We start from the raw sequence: 18,726 nt of genomic DNA, 5'->3' as shown, positions 1-18,726 counted from the left end.
ATAACTGGTTCCGCGAAAACGTCGGTGACCCATAAACGCGGGAAGATCGATCAATCGGCACGTCGAGAGTGCTCGGAGCGAAGTAAACGGCTCGCCGCGGGTCTTCTCTTTTGAAACACTTTTGTCAGCGATCCAAACACCGCCGCCGGTATCCTTGGAAAAACGTCTCCGCCGCCCAGGAGGGAAAAGCGGCGCGGATAAAAAGAGATCGTTAAAAAGAGCGGAGAAATTATGTAACCAAGATTAAGGTGAACTTTACGATGTCCGTGGGCAGAACCGAGGGCAGAGCCGAGGGCAGAACCGAGGGCGAAACTTTCCAGCGATTCTAACGACATAAGAAGTGCCCGACCTAGGGAGGTAAAGTACCCGAGAAATTTTATAATCCTCGAGCATCCTACAAATCCTCTCGCTCTGTCTGTATTTCTACCCCTCGAGTTCCTCGAAGGTGAAACTGATTACTTGTTTCACGAGCTCGTTCCCCGTGAAACGGTTCCTCCATCGCGTAGAAACGATACTGATCTTCTAAAGTGCAATTGTCTGAATCGGGCGTCGTTCCTGTTAAAGGGAGAGCTTCTAGTAAGACCGTGAAAATGAGGAAGATCTTCGGCAATTTTGTTATAACGTAAAACATTCTTCAAAAGTTCTTGTCACTTTCCGTACAGAATATTCTCTGACGTTTCAGGATACATTGTTAAAGGGAGAGCCTAAAATAAATCGTTAAAATGAGGAATTGATCTTCGAAAAAATTAGCAATTTTTTTTATAACAATCAAGATACACACATTTTTTGTTTATAATGCGGAATACGCGTCGTGCGAATCTAAATCCTATTTAAAAAAAATTCGAGAAGAACGATGATACGCGGCTCTTAACAGAAATGAGTGATCCTTGCGAAAAAATTTTATTTCGATTATGCAATAAACATAGTTTGGATAATTAATATTATGAATCAAGCAGGGGTTTCTACGACGCGTGTTTCTATTCTGAAATGAACCTCCGTCTAATTTGTTTGTTCTAGACCAGGGGTGTCAAATTCGCGGCCCGAGATGAACATTTTTGATGTCAAGTATCAGGACGTAAACAATAATTTAACTTTATATATTATTGGAAATGGGTAGATAAATAAAAGTAAAACGCAGTGAATTAAACTTATCCCTTTTAGTTTATTAATTTGCTGTACGAGGAAGGACCGTCTTTACTCTCCTGATTGCTCCAGGAGACTGAAGACTATTCACAAAGACGAAACCAAAAACGTCACCTAAAGACAAAGAGCACTCTGTTCTATATACATATGAAATCATTGTTTATCTAATGGTACTCTGGCGAGACTCTCGGCGTCGATTCGTTTTTGTAACTTATATGCTAGAAGGAAAAACTTCTGAGTATTCAAAAGAGAGAAAATAATCCAATATATATGTTTATTACAATGTACTAGGCAAAATAAAAATATTTGTTTCTATGAACATTGATTCTTTTTTTGCGGCCCACCTAAAGTTAAGCATTGTTTATTTGGCCCAAGTTAGCTTTTGAGTTTGACACCCCTGTTCGAGACGGATGGAAAAAAAGCTAGAATCGTTCACGGAGAACAAGATTTATCATTTCAGTAAATAAAAGTCGATAGAATGCAACGAAAAAAAATGTATCTTGAAGCGTCACCGAAATATGAACGATAAATGACGGAAATTTTCATCGATGTTCTACGTTATCAAAAAATTGCCTAAAATCGTCCTTATTATAAAGGTTTATTCGAGGCCGCCTTGCGTTAAGGAGTGCTCGTTTTCTACGTGAAACGGAATTATCGATTCGGCTTCGGCTCGAAAGGACTGTTAAAAGCAGCTCGAACGACACCTGTTGCTCTCGGCCTGGCAGGACGGAATTTCGTCGGACAACGTGCGCCGATTTTCGTCGTGTCTCCACGCCCCGGACAATATTTCACTTCGCCGATCGTAACACGCGTCGGCTCCATAAACGTCGTTCACGGAGAATTAAGTGGGTTGCTATAGGACAGACGTATTATTTTATTTCGCCCTCTGATCGCTTGTTATTCGTCTCGCTTTGTTCCCGTGCTTCATTAGCAATCCTGTCACGATCGCATCTCCTCTCGCTGCTCGAAAAGTTATTTCATAAGAGCCACGGACGGTAGCTGTTTACCTCTGACCTTCCCCCGAGCTGTTCTAGTAGCGAAGGGGAACGTTAGGAAACGTCTGTTTACGACAGAAATTGTAACTGAACTTTGAACATTGTAACTTCCTTTCTGCGTTCTGTTTCCTCTCGGGAATGTTACATACTTTGTACATATTTAAGATGTATAAGATATCTCAGGCATCTCGAGAGAAGTATGAAATAGGTGCTTTGTGTGAAAACAGAAGCGTTGTTTTGTCCTAAATAACTTGTAGATTTCTTTTTTTATTTTTTCTCTTTCTGATATTATGCAACTGTTTTCATATGAAATTGTCAGACGGACTTCTTTTGTCAAGCGTATGAGTATTTTCCTTATTACGAGAAACAGGGCGTGTTATTGTCTACTAACACGTGTATTGCGTACTGGCTAATTTTATTGTCAAGGATAAATTAGTGTCAAATTTACAATAACTTTATAACCCATTCCACTTGTCGTCTTGACATTTTGCCACGCACAAATTACATTTTAAGACTTAGGTGAAAATTTTCGATTTTCTGAATTTTTCTCTTTCCGTTTCTGATATTATGCAACTGTTTCCATATGAAATTGTCCGACGGACTTCTTTTGTCAAACGTATGAATATTTTCCTTATTACGAGAAACAAGGCGTGTTATTGTCTACTAACACGTGTATTGCGTACTGGCCAAGTTTATTGTCAAAGATAAATTAGTGTCAAATTTACAATGACTTTATATTATATAAGGTGAAAATTTTCGTTTTTCTGATTTTTTCTCTTTCCGTTTCTGATATTATGCAACTATTTCCATATGAAATTGTCAGACGGACTTCTTTTGTCAAACGTATGAGTATTTTCCTTATTACGAGAAACAAGGCGTGTTATTGTCTACTAACACGTGTATTGCGTACTGGCCAAGTTTATTGTCAAAGATAAATTAGTGTCAAATTTACAATAACTTCGTATTATATTAGGTGAAAATTTTCGTTTTTCTGATTTTTTCTCTTTCCGTTTCTGATATTATGCAACTGTTTCTATATGAAATTGTTAGACGGACTTCTTTTGTCAAACGTATGAGTATTTTCCTTATTACGAGAAACAAGGCGTGTTATTGTCTACTAACACGTGTATTGCGTACTGGCCAAGTTTGTTGTCAAAGATAAATTAGTGTCAAATTTACAATAACTTCGTATTATATTAGGTGAAAATTTTCGTTTTTCTGATTTTTTCTCTTTCCGTTTCTGATATTATGCAACTGTTTCTATATGAAATTGTCAGACGGACTTCTTTTGTCAAACGTATGAGTATTTTCCTTATTACGAGAAACAAGGGGTGTTATTGTCTACTAACACGTGTATTGCGTACTGGTTAATTTTATTGTCAAGATAAATTAGTGTCAAATTTACAATAACTTTATAACTCATTCCACTTGTCGTCTTGACATTTTGCCACGCACAAATTACATTTTAAGACTTAGGTGAAAATTTTCGATTTTCTGATTTTTTTTCTTTCCGTTTCTGATATTATGCAACTGTTTCTATATGAAATTGTTAGACGGACTTCTTTTGTCAAACGTATGAATATTTTCCTTATTACGAGAAACAAGGCGTGTTATTGTCTACTAACACGTGTATTGCGTACTGGCCAAGTTTGTTGTCAAAGATAAATTAGTGTCAAATTTACAATAACTTCGTATTATATTAGGTGAAAATTTTCGTTTTTCTGATTTTTTCTCTTTCCGTTTCTGATATTATGCAACTGTTTCTATATGAAATTCTCAGACGGACTTCTTTTGTCAAACGTATGAGTATTTTCCTTATTACGAGAAACAAGGCGTGTTATTGTCTACTAACACGTGTATTGCGTACTGGCTAATTTTATTGTCAAGATAAATTAGTGTCAAATTTACAATAACTTTATAACTCATTCCACTTGTCGTCTTGACATTTTGCCACGCACAAATTACATTTTAAGACTCGGATGAAAATTTTCGAAAGCGTGACTTACGCCGTTATGTTGCTAACAATTAGACCGCGAATTTTATGCGATTACGACAAAAACGAGTATGTCAAATACAAAACGTGAAAGCAGTTCAACGAATCGAAAGGCTATCGTTGCGTTCTTTTCAACAATTATTAAAGGAAGAAAGACACCTTCGTCAAACATTTCTACCTTTTTGCCTTCGAGAACTTTTACTTCGCACGAAATTACAGCGCAGTCCAAATCGCGACAGAAATAAATCCAATTTTGCCGTTTCGTCGGACACGTCCCCGGCATTACCGTAATCCCGGTTTTAACGAAGCTCTGAAATATTCGTTGATTTAGCATGGAAATTGGCGTCTGGCAAATCGAATTTCTGGCGGAATAATGGCGAACGGTTTTGAAACGGCACGAGCGCGGAAGAAAAAGATCGATGCCGGCTATCGGAGCGTCTCCGTCGGACAATGGACACGCTATTGGCGATACGCGTGTAATTTCCAGACGGCCGGGGACAGGACGAAACAAAGGACGATTGTTCTCCGTCGCGCGCCGCGGACGCTCTCGCGGGGGATAAATCCTCGGCGGATCGATCGATCGGCCGCCGCAATTTAGCGACAGCCCTACCGACCACTGGTAATATAATGCTATTTACGACTGGCTTCTAATTAGAAACAGATAAGAATTCGATCCGCCGCGGGCTGCGACGCGCTGATTCGCAGGAGCCGATCGAAACGCGGCCGCGTCGATCAAACGAAATTACCATTAATTGGCTCGAGACAATTTTCCCACCCGCGTTCGCGTTTCCCTGCAGAAAATCAGACGCGATTGTCGCTCTCGTAATTAAGCGGGGACATTGGGAAATTATTAATAGCCGGCGAAAATGAGTGACATGCTCGGAGAACGATAAAGTCTGGACAATTAAAATGGCACGGTTCCGTTGGTTGCTGCGAACATTTCCCCGATGGTTTTGTTATCTTTTCGGGTCTCTTAATGAACTTTTAAGCGAAGCGCATTGCGAAATAGGCGAAATGTTTCTGTTTAGGAAAGTATGAATTGTTATTGACGTGACGCTGACTCTCCGATAAATTGATAATAGAAGAATGTTTACTATGCGGGGCAAAGATGGCGCCACGGGCTCCGATCCGAGCCATCGGCTCCCGCTTTTCCCCTATTTCGCCATTTCTGGCACGGACGAGAGTCGATAGTCCGTCTCGAGAGCAGGAATACATTATAGTTCGCTTGAACGCGAAAAAATGGCTAAAAAGTCTGTCCTCGAAAAAGAACTTGTTTATTCTCGAATTAATTAAATCTTCGAAAATGGAAATTGCACGCTTCGCGTATTCTTTTTTCTCGGTCATCGTTTCTCATTTATTTTAATACAAAGCATAATCGTACCTTTAGAGATTGCATCTGTTTCTTCATTTCGTTCTTCGGACAATTACAACTGCCGATGTCGTCGATCAAATCTTTATAATAGTGCGAATTTCCGATCGTTCCATTTTCAACAAAATTAATTTCTAATAAAAGTTTTTAATACTTTTTAGAGCCGACGATGATTTCTTTAAACAAACGAGACGCGTCACTTTTCAACAAAGAAAAAAACAGAACGGTAAAATATTAAGCCAATGTAAGCTTATTGAAAATAATAAGCTGTTAAAGCTGGCGATATTATTAACTACAAATTCCATCCTTGTCAATCTAATAATACAAATCACACTTTGTTTAACACGTTAAGTGCCGAACGTCAACCCCAATAATTCTCACAATGTCAAAGTCATTGAATCAATGACATCGTTACTACATAAAATAAATAAAATACATAAAAATTCTAGTAAAAATTCTAGTTCGTTCGAATATGTTAGAAATATAATGAATTTGAAAATCTAGTTAAAAATTAGTGTTATTCATATGCGACCTATGTGCGACTCGATGTGTTAAATAAAACCAGTCTCTGTTTTGTAACATAATATTATATTATATAATATTATGTATAGTATAGTTTATGTATATATAAATAAATTAATATTAATAAATTAATAATTAATTTATATAATATATATAAATATATATAAACTATACTATACATAATATTATATAATTATTATATATATTATAGTTTATGTATAGTATAGTATAGTATAGTATAGTATAGTATAGTATAGTATAGTTTATATAATATTATATTATATAATAAAATTGTAACGTATATTTGTAACGCTCGAACGCGATCGAGTCGCGGGAAAAGGAACGGAAAACGTGGAAGAGGAGCGGTGCCCGTGACGCTGCGAGCGTGATAAGCACTAATTTGCATAACGCGGTGCACCGTTGTTCTCCGAACTTCTATTTACGGCCGCGTCCGATGGGACCCGGGAGAATCGATCGCTGGCTCTTGCGAAATTGATAATTGCCGATGGGGATCGAGCGGATCTCGCGGCAGATATCGCGGCCGGGCCGGCACGTGGCGGCGACGAAATTAACACGTTCCGTGCCGAGCTTTTTTTACTCGAATCTTCACACTTTGATATTTTACTAAAACTTGATGTATTACGTGCAATTACTAATTCTCGTACACATAACAACGTAACAAAAACTTATCAACGCCCATTCTTGCGGTGGAAATTGATTCTTCGGTTCTAAATTTCTTGTAAACAATTTCTTCAGTTCACTAAGTAAACATGCAAGCGTGTACCATCGATGGTACACGTGGCACGGAACGTGTTAATCGCGAGGAGACTGCCAGGTGAAATTTTTATTTTCCATCGGCGCGAATCACGGCTATGCCTCCGGTCGATCGCATTAAATTATTTCCAAGCCCGCGCGAGACCGCTCTCGCGGCGGGATAAGAGCGCGCGACCGCAGTCCGAGCATCGAATTATGTTTTCGAGAAATTAATAGGGCAACGGCTGGCCCTTCCCGCACCCTTGGAACAAGGAACCGCCCCGTTCCATTTTCCTCTAACACAATTTCCCACCCGTATTTCCCAGCCCACCCTCTACCGCTCTGTCCGACTACCCGTTTAACCCTAATCCCACGTGTACACACAGGCGAACGACGTCCACTCTTAATACCCATCGCGCGGGCTCGTAAATCCACCGCCGAAAACTCGGGCGATTTGTGCCGAAACTGCGGCGGTGGATTACTTAGCGATTATTGTGTTTCTTTAAATGTTTCCGAATTCGTTCGGCGGGAGACATTACGCAACGTTTCGCTGATTTAGGCCGCGTCCGCTGATTGGTTATCGAAACTAATACTAAATCTGCCGTATAGGTCGAAATTACTGTGTTTCTATGACTACGTTTCATTATGGTTGAAATTGCGAGGACCCTTTCACAGGGAACGATCGAATTAATTTTTTAGTTCAATCGTTTATTATACTAAAACTGACGAAATGTTTAATTTTCCCTGATTTTCCATCAGCTTGTAAGCAAAAATGGACAATTTGGGAAGGGGAGAAGAGGATTATTCGAGTCCCGCAACTCATTTTCATAGTTGCCGATTGCCAACAGTTGTAAAAACTAGGTGCAAGTCCAAATTGTTCATTTTGTTCACGAGAAAAATTAGGGAGAATTTACTGCACTTTTTAATGTCGTCATTCTTATAAAACGATACGTGTTAATCAGTTTTCGTAATCGGTAGATTTAGTGTTGAGGAGTTTTGTAACTAAATTACAGGCGTGAGAGTTGGAATATTTTATTGTCTTTGGTGAACGTAAAAATTACATGCATGCTGGATGCATTATATACGTACCTTTTGTTCTAATTAGATTGGCAAAAATGAGTAAACGAAACGTAAATTAGTAAGAACACATCAGAAATATTGATTATAGTATTTATTACAATATAATTGTTATGAGCCTGTGGGTCTTAAAATGTCTAGGAAAAATACTAAATAATTGAGGCCTGAAAAGATTTTAAGAATGTTCTTTAACATTTTCCTCAATTGATTGAAATCATCGATTTCTATCGAACTCCTGTTCCTTACAATTGATTCAAGCAATTTTTATTTTGCATAAAGCTTCGCAATCTAATTATTACATCTTCGATGATAACAATGTATACGAAATCAAATGCGCAATTCAAATATACATGATTAATTACTCGAAGTACCATACAGATGAATTGTTTAGTTTCTTAACAACAAATTCGTAACGTATAAATAACGTGTACCTCGAAAATATGCTGCCAGCATTTTAGAACATTCTAAAACGGGGACAGAATTATTTCACACCATTACATGTTTTATTTTTATTCAACGTTATTTCTGTAACACAGTTTGAACAATCAGTCAGATGCAAAAAAGACATTTTCAGTAACATCCTCTCGTGAACAATGTTCTTAAAAATTGTACAATACCATAATCTCTTAAATCAACCTAACGTAAATCCTTGTTTTATCATCACATAATTATCGCCTGTTAATAAACGAAAAAAAAACGGCGTCATCCGTTTCCGACTACAATATTCTCGACTGTCGAACGTTTCCAACTAACGACCCCGGAAAAAATCAATACGATGCCCGCCCCGTCGGGGAGCATATTTTCTAAAATCTTCGATCAGAGAAGCAATTAGAAGACAAATTGGATCCCGGTGCTCGCCGTGGGGGGGAATGAATATTCGCGATGGGAATTTTCGTGGATTTTTCACAAAGCCCGGTTAAACGTTTGCCAGAGATGGCAATTAAGGAGTCGATCGGGCGCTGGTGGCGCGGTCGCGGCAAATTAGCGGGGCCGAGGTGAGACTCGTTAATTAATTATGCATACCTTCCCTCTCTTTTCGATTCGTCCGGCTGGCAAGCAGCCTTAGGCAGCGGCTTGCCCGGCGCCCCGCGGTCGAAACAGAGCGGTGCGCCGGGTAATTGGAAATCAATACTCGTATCCAGCCCTCGAAACATCCTTGCCTTGTCGAAAAAGCGATCGTGACCCCTCTTTAGCCACGAAGAAGCGGTCCCGGGTCTCAGTCTCTCGAGGAGCCGGCCGGGCCAGCTCTCATTATCTCGGTTTCGCCGCGCCGCACGGCGAAACGTTCACCCCGAAAACGCGGAAAAAAGCCATTTTTTTTCTTTAAGTATCCCCGATTGGAATTTGTTTTCCGAGTTAAGACCAGCTGTTGTGAACGTGATCGAATACAGTGCGTCAAGCTAAAAGAAACTCGTTGTTATTTATACGAAGCATTTTTTATCGTTTTCACGCGTACAATCTATCGCTGAAATGGGTGCCGCGTGTTACGGGACACCCTGTACAATGTTTTCTATCGTAAAATACCAAAAAGTTCGACGTAAATATATGATTTCGGTGAGAAAATGCTTTTTACCGCGTTTCTTACCCTCCGTCCCTTTGTTTCGCGTCCCTGCCTCCCGCGGGGAGAGAAGACCCGACGGAAGAAAATGGACGAGATCGATTTCTGCGGGAGATTCGGGAAATTAATTGTCTTTTCTGGCGTCCTGCTCCCGGGGATTCTGCCTCCCATGTCGTTTCCGCAACCGCCTCGGTCGAGGAACCTTGCGGAAGCCGTGTCGCGTCTTCCGGATCGCGTAAAGACTTCACGATCCCATTCCCTTCCGTCCGATTCTTTCGAAAGTTCTGCTCGAGGAAGGCTCGACGTCGCTTTTTTTACGCGACTCGATTTCCTGGATCGGCCGGAGCCGCTCGTTTATCGCTCGTTCCCCATCGAGAAGGCTCGTTCGACCGATCGGAGGCTCGAACTAGCCCGTTCCCGTTGTCGTTTTACGATCCGGCCCGGTTTATCGCGCCGATGAGCGAATTTATACCGTAACCGAATTAATATGGATAAGATCCAGCAATTTTTAAAACCGTCGTCGACTTTTACGGGCCGCCGTTATTGTTACTCCGCGCGTTTTTACGGCCAGCCGATGCGTCGCGCTGTTATGCCACTTCAAAATATGTATAATATAACGTGTATGTTTGCATATATATGTATGCCGATCCATGCAATCACTTAAGCTTACATATAAGAAAGGTCCGATGTTTACGAGTTTTTATAGTTTTCGTGAAACCCTTCCCGAAGTTCGAATTGTTATAAATATGTAGCACTTGGATACGAATTGAAAAATGCTTAAAATTAGATTAAATATTGGGTTGTCCGGAAAGTTCGTGCCGATCTTTAGGGAAAATTAAAACGCAGCTCATTTAAATATTGGTATCCATTTATTAAATTATATAGGTACCATTCTGTTCCACAACCTTTCTCCATCTTTCATGCAGCTTGAGAATTCCGTCCTTCCAGAAGCTCTCAGGTTTTTCGGCAAAAAATTTGTCGTTGTTGATCTTCAAGGTCGAAATTTCCAGTTTTAAACCGAGCAAACCACTTCCGCACAGTTCTTTCGGCTACAGCATCCTCGTCATAAACAGCGCATATCTTATTTGCCGCTTGTGTGGCATTTTTGCCCTTTCGGAAAAAGAAAAGCATTAAATGCCTATAATGCACTTTATTTGCCACCATATTCTAAGACGTACAAAATTGATAAAAATTAACGAATCGTAGCCAAACTTTTTTCCAAATATGGCTGAAGTTATCTCTTTTAGAATATGTACACGTGCCATTTGTTTTCAATAATTGTGATATATTCGGTCAGGTCTCTCACGCTACCTACCGAAAATCGGCACGAACTTTCCGGACAACCCAATACTTCGAGTTTGCAAGCTAATATTTATTATATAATAATATAAGCTAATATTTATTATATATAATATAATAATTAGTGTGCCAGATGCATTATTTTACTTTGAATTTTACGATTTTCTCTTTAGAACGCCGTATCGCAACTCTGCGAATCTTATCGCGGATCTTCATGCATTTATGGCGAAAATGAGTAGCCGAGGTGTTAGCGTTATCAAATGTTTTTCGCACGTTATCTTGCATACAGATCCGCAGTCCGCTCGTCGCGGAATCGTCCGAAACGGATAAATATTTCGGACCAGTTAGCATCGATTTTCTAAACGAAATCGTCGCTTTCCAGCGAAAGAAATTTTTCATCGAACTTGAAAAATCGACTTTCGGCCACGGAAAATCGGGTTTCGAGGCCACCGCGCGACGGGTTTCTATGCTGCCGCTCGAATTTCGAGAGTGACAGTACATATTCCCTCATCTGGATGACGAACCGGGACATTTATTACGTCGAGTAAAGTTTATATAGCGGCGCAATGAAACGCGGATAGAGGCAGCCGCGGCATCGGAAAAGTATCACAGCGTTTTTAAATAAATCGGTAATTCGAGCGTTGATGTTTATTGCGCGGCTTTCGACGCGATTACCGATAGCTGTGTCATATTCATCCGTACGGCTTTCCAATTTTCGAAATATGACCGGCGCTCGCGAGATCGTGCCGCGCAGCCTGGTTTATCCGTACCGTCGGTGCGACCAAATTAACTGTGCGAATCACGCGAAAATGGTTCCGAGGATGTGCCCGTTTTCTACGTTATGGGTCACCCCGATAATATTCTTCATAAACTGTTTACAAGCTGCCGATCGTTTACGACTTTGATGCGAGCCAATCAGCTAATGGCCTCTCAGGAGATCGTCATTAACGACTTCTCTGTCTTTACCAGACACCTCGCGTCGCGCGTGAAATTTTAAGTGATTGCACTTATACAGTTTTACATTCGAATCACCGAGGCCTAAACGAGCGACTAACGTATACTGTTTTATAGCAGCGACAAGATTGGATTTAATCGAACCTCGGACGATTTCTATTCCAACGAGACTGGATTTATTTCAATTTCTTGCGATTTCTATTGTAACTAGGTTGGATTTATTTTAAAGTTCGTACGATTTCTGTTACAACGACAAGACTGGATTTATTTCAACTTCTTGCGATTTCTATTGTAACTAGATCGGACTTGTTTTAAAATTCGTACGATTTCTATTATAATAATAAGACTGGATTTATTTAAATGTCGCACGATTTCTATTATAACGACAAGACTGGATTTGTCTAAATTTCTTGCGATTTTTATTGTAACTAGATCGGATTTATTTTAAAGTTCGTACGATTTCTATTATAACAATAATACTGGATTTATTCAAATTTCGCACGATTTCTATTATAACGACAAGACTGGATTTATTTCGACTTCTTGCGATTTATATTGTAACTAGATCGGTCTTATTTTAAAGTTTGTACGATTTCTATTATAGCAATAATACTGGATTTATTTAAATTTCGCACGATTTCTATTATAACGACAAGACTGGGTTTATTTAAACTTCCTGCGATTTTTATTGTAACTAGATCGGTCTTATTTTAAAGTTTGTACGATTTCTATTATAGCAATAATACTGGATTTATTCAAATTTCGTACGATTTCTATTATAACGACAAGACTGGATTTATTTAAACTTCCTGCGATTTTTATTGTAACTAGATTGAATTTATTTCAAACTTCGTACGATTTCTATTATAACAATAAGACTGGATTTATTCAAATTTCGTACGATTTCTATTATAACGACAAAATTGGATTTATTTCAACTTCTTGCGATTTCTATTGTAACTAGATCGAACTTATTTTAAAGTTCGTACGATTTCTATTATAACAATAATACTGGATTTATTCAAATTTCGCACGATTTCTATTATAACGACAAGACTGGATTTATTTCAACTTCTTGCGATTTCTATTGTAACTAGATCGAACTTATTTTAAAGTTCGTACGATTTCTATTATAACAATAATACTGGATTTATTCAAATTTCGTACGATTTCTATTATAACGACAAGACTGGATTTATTTCAACTTCTTGCGATTTCTATTGTAATTAGATCGGATTTATTTCAAACTTCGTACGATTTCTATTATAAAAATAAGACTGGATTTATTTAAATTTCGTACGATTTCTATTACAACGACAAGACTCGATTTACTTAACACTATGTTTACGGAGCAGTAAGACCAGCTGTTTTATATTGCTTCATAAAAGTAACAAGCATATATTTATGCGGATCTTCATCGATTTTTATCGTGCGATGAGACAAATTGATTGAATAAATTCCACACAAACGTATGTTCACAATGTTGATCGTAAATTAAAACATTTTTATAGCACCGGGGACCGTAAAAGTCATTCCGACTGGATTGGAAAATTTAGTGTTACACATACTAAAATGATAACAAAATACCTATTTAACAATCCCGGACACTAATCTACAGAATTACCTTAATTTCTTCATCAAAATTGTACAACCTTCCACATCACCTGCACTCGCCTTACTTACACCGTATACAGAACATAAATTGCAACATCCAAACGAGTAGAACAATCCTAAAAAACTAAAGATCGGTTATCAAGCATCCTGTAGTCGTTATCAGGCATCCCGCAGTCGTTATCAAGCTTCGGAAAGCGATTAGACGGTCGAAGGTTCGGTAGAGACTTCGTTCGAATGCGGGTCGCGTCGATCGATTTCCGTTCGAAAGTCGATCCGCCGTCAGCACAGTTCCCGGTTAATCGAATCGAAATCATGGCGGGAAGATTGTTCCCTCGTCGGGAAACTGCGGCACGTGACCGGCCGTTGTCTGCGCGATGTTGTCTGAAAATTTCCAGCGCCTCGTCGGCGTCCCCCCCAGCCCACCCCTCATTCTTTTCCTCGTCGAAGACGCGAGGAATGGATATTACGCGGCCCTGTATTACCTTCGAAATCCCGGGGATTTCTTCCCGACTGCTAATACCAAACTTCATTCGAGACCCCGGAGCCCCGGATACGTTTTTGTTTCGAACAAAGTTGGACGATTTAATAAGGGAGCGTGTTCGCCGGCCGCAATACGGCCGGAACTTTCGGCCGCGTGACGAAATTCGTCGGGGCGCCGCGAGTTTCGATGGCATCCCAATTAAACTTATTAACCCTAGAAAGATAACCATATGACAACGTACGTAAAAGATAACCATACGCTTCAGAGGCGCATGCTTTTCTAAGGCGTCAATTTTATACTAACAATGGATATTTATTTAAGTTAATCTAGTCATTTTAAAGGTTTGGCATTATTGTCAAAATAAAATGCATTTATATTATATTTTTTTATATTTTAAGTAATTCTAAACTTAAATCACTAGACCTCTATGAAAAATTAACAAAAATCAACAGTCTTCGCAGGCGCCTCTGCGACGTAGGTTATCTTTCTCGGGTTAAAGGGCCGGCCAGGGCATCCCGTCGCAGGACAGGACGGATATCGGCGGCCACTTGGAAATGTTCTTCGTGTCCCGCGCGCCGCTTCCGGGCGAATCAATTTCGTCGCCGAGATGCTAATTCGCGAGTTCGAAGGCGCGACGAGCTTTCACGTTAATGGCTGCGCAGTTGTTTCTTGCATGGGATTAATCTACGGATTACCACGGACGGGGCTGGGTAGTTTAGCGTCGCATTATGAATATGGAAATATGTTTAATCGTCCGACCGCGGTTACCGGGCTAATTGATCCGGGGTATTTAAATCGTCGCGGAATTTGCCCGAGTTCCGGCAATTAAATGAAATAAATTGCTGTTGTATGCTAGGAACAGCGCGAAGAGCGATAGATCTACGTTAACTTCGAAAATGTGATTGAAAAATTGGCCAAAACGTTTCAGAATAATAATATTCATATTCAGAATAATAATAAAATTTGCAGGTATTTAACACGTTGAATGCCACGGGGGCCACCGGTGACCGGCACTTAACTTGGCGGTGACGCCATGGGGGCCACCGGTGACCGGCGCGCCCAAATTGATAAAAATATATATATATAATTTAAAACAAATGTGTCAATATCTAAAATTTTGTATTATTACCATCGTCGATTCAAACAGTGACCCCTGTCGCAATTAACATGTCAAACATGGTTATATACTGTAACTTGTCTATCGCAGATAATATTTCATCATTCTATGTATCACATGAAAGAGAAAATTCATCGTGGCGCCACGGACAATTTCTGTAAAACCGGCGTGGCATTCAACGTGTTAAGGACGGGAATTTTTCTTCGACTTCGGATCATTTTTACTTTGTAGGCCGCGGGTCGAGCTGTTCCAAATCCGCAACGCCGTAAACACGCGAATAAAAGTTTGAATTTCGAGTCTTTCGATTTGTTAAACAATGTCGAACATTTAAAGGAGCGGCTGATTAGCCGGCGACACGACGGAACGTCGCAAAGAAACTGATCGATGCGGAGAGTGGATTAATATCGGCCGCGATTCCGACGGCGAGTACGCGGCGCGTGTAATTACGTTTAAAAGCGTGCTTTGTCTGATTAAACCCGCGGCAAACAAGACGCGCACCACCACGCACGGCACCCGAGGGCAATTAATTATAAACGCCGAAAAGCAGGCTAGTCGCTTGGAACGCCCCGACGACTCCCTTTTTTTCTCTCTCTCTCTCCGCCGGATGCGAAGCCGTTCGACACCGCAAGTTAGGTATACACGTTATTTCGAGACCGTTCGCCGTTTCGTCTTGCGGCTTTCGAAATCGAAATGTAGAACGAAACGAGACGCGGCCCGTTTTCTTCGCCGTATACACACGCGGCCGAAACTTTTGGGAATTTAAGAATAGAGCGAACGATTTCTGCTCGACGTTCGCCGTTCGTCGCCGACCTCGGAAACGGAGCATAAAATAGGACATTGTGTAAGAACGAAAGATTACAGCGGCCTGTATCAGCGTGACGAGTGTACAAATACTTTCGCTAATTTGCAGGGTACGCTGGCGCGTTTTAAATCGCGTTGTTTAAAATATCGTTTCTGATGCGCGGTTTGAAGGAGTGAAAACAGCTCTCGAAAAAATTTTGATATCATTTTTCTCGTGAAATACCCGGAGAACGGCAAATCATGCCGAAAAAACAGCAAAAACAAAAATTTGCGTCGTTTCGTTATGTCTACGAAGCTGTGTAAAGTGATATTTTTAAAATGTAATCTAGTTAAAGAATTTAATTTCAAACTTAATTTCACGTTTAATTTAAACGAAAATTTCTTTTTTGCTCATTATTTCGTGAATGATATCCTTGCGAGAAGAGGACATAATTTTGCTCGAAGCAAATTAATATAAATATTTCTTAAAATATACAATCTTTTTGTTTATTGTAAAAAATGAATCCATAGTATTCTGCGACTGACACGATCGAGAACAACAGTTCGGAACGAGGTATTTCGGACAGTTATTTTTTAGCTTCGTGCTGAATAAAATTTGCCCAGGAAATTTGCCCGCCGCACGGGAAACGAACGAAGCCAGAAGCCACCGCGATGCTGAAAAATATTGAAATAAATATTTCCGTAACGCACACCGACAGGATTCGAGCACTTGTGTTAGTCCATTGCTCTTTGGCTTTTCTCGCCGGGCCGGCGCGGCGCGGCGCCGCATCGACTAGCTATACCGCAGCGGCATTTGAATATCCTGGGAACAAAACAATTGCATTCGCCCTCCCCGCGGAATGCTATTGCGCCGGGCGTATTGCTTTTTACATAAATACAAGCTGCAGGAATGCATCGAGCGCGGCGCGCTGCTCATGAAAATTCCGTGCCGTGTTCCGCGGCGAGAGAAATCAGGCGAGCGAGAAATCGATCGCGACACATTTCCCCGGCCGATACATCGCGTCGGGAACGCCGCGGATCGGAATTTTTCCTGCTGGAAGTTCGCGAAAGATCCGGACAAAGGCGGCGAAAGGCAAGCCGAAGGAAACGGAATCGCGTTTCCATTGTTCGAATTCGAGACTCCTCGCGAAATCTCGACCGTTCGTTCCCTCCGTTCCGGCGTTCCGCGCGGAAGCTCACCTGTAAATTGGCTTACCTTTCGCTTCGGAAACCGAAGGGAACTTCGCCCCGACGATAACAGCTCCGTGTTTTCTTCGGAAGAGGAAAATTGCCGTGCATTAAGGCTAACGTCGTTCGTTCCGATTGCAGAGTCAGACTCTATACGAAAACAGCGCGCCTTGCGCGAGTTACTCTCACCTGTAAGCCGAAACGCTTCTGTCTCGAAAATCGGAGGCGAGCTCATTTCGGAGTTAACGATCTTGCGCTCTCCCGAATAGCAAAGGAGTTTCGCTGAATTTAGATCACCGTTCATTATTTTGATTCCGTCCCTCTTCGGCGGATCCCGCGGAATACTTGTCCGCCGGTTAACGTCTCTGACGGACTTGTTCCGTATTTTCCTAATGGATCGCGATTCCAAGCCGATCTCACGTCTCGTAAACATGAAATTGTTTCCGACATTCGCAGGGAATCGAGAATCAGAATTTTCGCGGGATTTTCTCCGCGATTCTTTCTCCATTTCGCAAATGTACTTACCTGCGTTTCGACTCGCGTCGATTATTCCGCTCGCAGGGACTCCGCAAACTGCGAATTTTCTTCCTGCGCGATACACTGCGAGAAATACTCACCAGTTAATTAAAGCCGCGCCGGCAGAAAAACAATGGAAAGCGCGAGAAGCGCGTCAATAATTTTTTTGTGCAACGGCGATGAACGGACCTGGGTAAAAATATTTTTACCGAGAGATGCAAACATTTGACGTTTGTATTATTTGAGATGTGTACATTGTTTAATGCGAATGGATGTTGAACGTTCCACTTATATTTGTTGATTGAAAAAAGAAAGATATAAACGAAGCTTATTCTTCAAAAGAATGTGTGTTTGTACTTTTTCTATAAGTTTATTTTCTCTGGTAAATATTAATCGTGAGAAATCGGATTTCGAATGATTAATTCAAATTTAGACGCATGAAATACTATTTGAAATCATTATTTCCAGTGCGTCCTCAGAAAGTACTATTTCAATTAATAATTGTGTCTTCACCGCGACGTAAATAACTATCTTCGATGCATGCATTTACATGAGCCGTTTATTTTGAAAGTGGCATAAGTCACTTTGTTTTTAAGTCGATATATTTAAGGGTTTGCGTTTTAACACGTTTCAAAATATGGATGCTAACTTTCGGGAAGATTTACTTGTATTTGTTATCTCAGGATACTGATATATTTTTCTCACTATAAATAATTTCGTATATAAACATTAAAAAATCACCACTTTTCATTACGGTAAAGTGACTTATGCCACTTTCAAAATAAGCGGCTCATATCTCTACGACGTCAAATAAATCTCGAACAATTATCTCAGAGAAACAAGAGCGTTCCCTTAACACGTTCCGTGCCGAGCTTTTTTTACTCGAATCTTCACACGTTGATATTTTACTAAAACTTGATGTATTACGTGCAATTATTAATTCTCGTACACATAACAACGTGACAAAAACTTATCAACGCCCATTCTTGCGGTGGAAATTGATTCTTCGGTTCTAAATTTCTTGGAAACAATTTCTTCAGTTCACTAAGTAAACATGCAAGCGTGTACCATCGATGGTACACGTGGCACGGAACGTGTTAACACTGTTTCCATGAGTTTCTCACAAATATTTTTACCCTGTCCTTTTCAAGCGCTTTTTTATCGGCTCTGGTGGAGGGTCGCCGGGTAAATAATCAGAACGAGCTGGGACGAACGCTGTAATTGTATATGCCACACCTCGGTTAAAATTAAGTTACACATGGAAGTAGGTTTGTAGTCTCGTACAGGGAACATTAAGGTATATTTACAAACATTCGCGCCGGCTGGACGCGGCTCGCGTACTCGCTCGCGATCCGTTCTTCACCTTT

The 18,726-nt window shown here is 40.4% G+C and overlaps 1 long non-coding RNA gene across 1 annotated transcript in view; it reads left to right on the top strand.

The window, feature by feature from the left end:
* The window catches only part of LOC117220956 (uncharacterized), a 405,009-nt gene that overhangs the window by 70,966 nt on the left and 315,317 nt on the right, over positions 1-18,726 (top strand). The window lies entirely within an intron of this gene.

This window comes from Megalopta genalis, chromosome 1, assembly GCF_051020955.1.
Source record: "Megalopta genalis isolate 19385.01 chromosome 1, iyMegGena1_principal, whole genome shotgun sequence".
Lineage (NCBI taxonomy): Eukaryota > Metazoa > Arthropoda > Insecta > Hymenoptera > Halictidae > Megalopta > Megalopta genalis.
The sequence above is the reverse complement of the archived record's forward strand: the minus strand, read 5'-3'. Positions and strand labels throughout refer to the sequence as shown.